The sequence below is a fragment of the Pteropus medius genome, unplaced genomic scaffold, assembly GCF_902729225.1.
Source record: "Pteropus medius unplaced genomic scaffold, Ma_sr-lr_union100, whole genome shotgun sequence".
Lineage (NCBI taxonomy): Eukaryota > Metazoa > Chordata > Mammalia > Chiroptera > Pteropodidae > Pteropus > Pteropus medius.
This window is the reverse complement of record NW_024353907.1, coordinates 3,022,410-3,026,621: the sequence shown is the minus strand read 5'-3', so window position 1 is coordinate 3,026,621 and position 4,212 is coordinate 3,022,410.

Sequence of the window (4,212 nt, the reverse complement as noted above, 5' to 3'; positions counted from 1 at the left end):
GAACGTTCATATCATAACGGCCCACCTCCAAAAACAATGAGCCTAAATAAACAACTTAAAGCTTCATCTTAAAAAATTAGAAAAGGAAGAGCAATGAAGCCTAAAGACAGCAGAAGGAAAGAATAAAACTTAGAGCAGAAAAAATTAAATTAAAAACAAAAAAAATGAAAAACATTAAATAAAATAAAGAGCTGGTTCTTTGAGAAGGTTAATAAAATTGACAAAGCCCTGGCTAGACTCACTAAAGAAAAAAAAAAAGGACACAAATAAATGAAATCAGGTATCAAAGAGGGGAAATTACAACAGACACAGCAGATATACAAAGGATCATACAGGAATACTATGAAAAAGTATATAGCACCAAATTCAATAACCTAGAAGAAATGGAACAGTACTTAGAAAAATACAACCTTACTTGACTGAATCAAGAACTGGAAAATCTAAATAGACCAATCAGCAGTATGGAAATTGAAACAATCATCAAAAATCTACCAAAAAGTAAAAGTTCAGGACGAGATAACTTCACCAGTGAATTCTACCAAACACTCAAAGAAGATTTAAGACCTATTATCCTCTAATTCTTCCAAAAAATCAAAGAGGAGGCAGTACTTCCCAACTCATTTTATGAGGTCAATAATATCCTGATACCAAAATCTGGTAAGAATAACACACAAAAAAGAAAACTATAGACCAATATCTCTCATGAATACAGATGCAAAAATCCTAAATAAGATACTAGCAAATCGAATACAGCAACATATTAGAAAGATTATACACCATGACCAAGTGGACATCATCCCAGGAGCACAGGAATGGTTCAACATATGCAAATCAATTAATGTGATACACCACATAAACAAATTAAAAAATAAGAATCATATGATCATATCAATAGATGCAGCAAAAGCTTTCGACAAGATACAACATCCACTTATGATCAAAACACTTAACAAAATGGATATAGAAAGAAAGTAACTTAACATAATAAAGGCCATATATGACAAACCCTCAGCCAACATTATACTTAATGGTGAAAACTGAAAACCTTCCCTCTAAAATCAGGAACAAGGCAAGGCTGTCCACTATTGCCACTCTTATTCAATATAACATTGGAGGTCCTAGCGAGTGCAATCAGGCAAGAAAATGATATAAAAGGCATCCAAATAGGAAATGAAGAAGTCAAACTGTCACTATTTGCGAATGACATGATTCTCTATGTAGAAAACCCTAATGACTTCACAAGAACACTACTAGAAACAATAAACAAATACAATAAAGTTTCTGGATACAAAATCAACGTTCAAAAATCCATAGCATTCCTATACTCTAATAATGAGATGTCAGAAAAAGAAGTGGAAAAAATAATTCCTTTCACAATTACAACAAAAAGAATAAAATACCTAGGAATAAATTTAATGAAACAAGTGAAGGACCTATATAATGAAAACTACAAGACCCTATTAAAAGAAATCAAAGTAGATACAAAGAAATGGAAAGATATTCCATGTTCTTGGATTGGAAAAATCAACATAGGTAAAATGACCATATTACCTAAAGCATTATACAGATTTAATGCTATCCCCATCAAAATCCTATCAGCATTTTTTAAAGAAATAGAGCAAAAAAATCATGAAATTTGTATGGAAGCACAAAAGACCCAGAATTGCCAAAGCCATCCTGAAAAAAAGAACGAGCTGGAAGCATCACTCTGCCCAACTTCAAATTATACTATAAAGCGACAGTAATCAAAACGGCATGGTATTGGCAGCAAAACAGACACACAGACCAGTGGAACAGAATCAAGAATCCAGAAGTCAACCCTTATTTATATGGACAAATAATTTTCAACAAAAAAGCCAAAAACATACAGTGGAGAAAGGAAAGCCTCTTCAATAAATGGTGCTGGGAAATTTGGAAGGTCACCTGCAAAAGAATGAAACTAGACTGTTGTCTATCACCACACACCAAAATTAACTCGAAATGGATTAAGGACCTGAATATAAGACCTGAAACAATAAAATACATAGAGAACAGCATAGGAACTATACTCAAGAACCTTGGACTTGAAGAGGATTTTATGTATTTGACTTCAAAAGCAAGGGAAGTAAAAGTTAAAATAAATGAATGGGACTACATCAAACTAAAAAGCGTCTGCTCAGCAAAAGAAATTGTCAACAAGGTAAAGAGACAACCATCCAAATGTGAGAATATATTATTTGCAAGCAACGGCTCCAATAAGGGCCTAATATCCAAAATATACAAAGAACTCATATAACTCAATAACAAAAAAAAAATGATCCAATCAAAAAATGGGCGGAGGACCTGAACAGATGCTTCTCCCTACAAGACATACAAATGGCCAACAAATATTTGAAAAGATGCTCAATATCACTAGCTATTAGGGGAATGCAAATCAAAACTACAATGAGATACCATCTCACACCTGTTAGTATACCTATAATCAACGGGACAAGTAATAACAAATGCTAGAGAGGATGCAGAGAAAAAGGAACACTCCTACAATGCTGGTGGGACTGCAAATTGGTACAGCCACTACAGAAAACAGTATAGAGTTTCCTCAAAAAACTAAGAATTAATCTACATTATGATCCAGCAACCCATCTACTGGGTATTTACCCCAAAGACTTGAAAACCCATATCTGAAAAGATATTTGCACACCGATTTTCATAGCAGCATTTTTCATAGTGGCCAGAACATGGAAGCAACTGTAGTTTCCTACAATAAATGATTGAATAAAGAAGTTGTGGTACATATATACAATGGAATATTACTCAGCCATAAGAAGAGATGAAATGCTGCCATTTGCAACAAGACGGATGGACCTCGAAATAATCATAAGCCAGAGAGAATAAGTTGAAAATCACATGATATTACCTATATGTGGGATATAAACCTAAAAGCAACAAATGAACAGGACAAACAGAAACTCATGGACATGGACAATACACTAGTGGTTACCAGTGGGTAGGGTGGAGGGAGAGTAGGGGGCAGGTAGACAGTGTAAAGGGCATCAAATATAGGTATTTAGGGGGAGGGTGAAGTGAGTAAAGGGGATAAAATATATGATAGCTGAAGGAAACTGGACTTTGGGTGGTAAATACACAATAGAATATACAGATGTTAAATTATAATGTACACCTGAAAATTATATAATTGTATTAACAAATGTTACTCCAATAAATTTAATATAAATAGATAGATAGATAGATGATAGATAGATAGATAGATAGATAGATAGATAGATAGATAGATAGATATAGATAGATAGATAGATAGATAGATAGATAGATAGATAGATAGATAGATAGATAGATAGATAGATAGAACCATAGGAGAAAGTCTTTGGGACTTAGAGTTCTTACACTTGACACTAAAAGTATGATTCATAAAAAGAAAAATTGCCAAACCGAACTTCATAAAAATAAAGACTTTTACTCTGTGAAAAACCCTTTTAAAAAAATGAAAGAGAAATTATCACTAGCAAGCCATATATCCAAGAACTAGTATCTAGACTATACCAAGAATTCTCACAGCTCAACACAGAAAAACAAACACCACCAGACATTTGAGGAGGATATGCAATTGGCTAATAAGTACGTGCTTAACCATCAAAGAACTGCTTTTACCCTGCTCTTTCTACTAACCTTTAGCAAAACTCCCCAATTCTCATGAAGCCATCCCTAGCCAACTCTTACCTCCCTTTTTTCCTCTCCCAGCCCAAACCCGCCTTTCCTGATTTGGTCTTCATAGGCTCTCTCTATTCCTCTATTAGCACTTCCATCTATTCAATGCTGTGGATCTTATCTTGGTATCAGGAAGAGGGCAATCCTGGGATAGTTAAACCTCACCAAGTCAGACTGGTCACTGAGAAATGAGGCAGGATGGTAAAGAGAAGAAAGACTTTCAGGCATGGGGAAGGAGGAGATAGATACAGTTGGGTATAGCCATATGGGTCTTTCTGGTGCTCCCCTCATCACACCAGAGGCCACCAGGTTCTTTCCCCTCTCTTTTTCCCAGATCAGCAAGAGGAACTGAAGCATGGACAAATTTGAGGTTTTCTATTCCCTAAGCAGCAAAAAGCCTTCACTTTTCAAATCAGTGTCAAATTGTCAACAAACCGACCTCTGGTTATTTCGCAGCCAAATATGGTCAAAGTGAAAGAGGTATGCCTGGTTAAGGAGCAGGCCAAA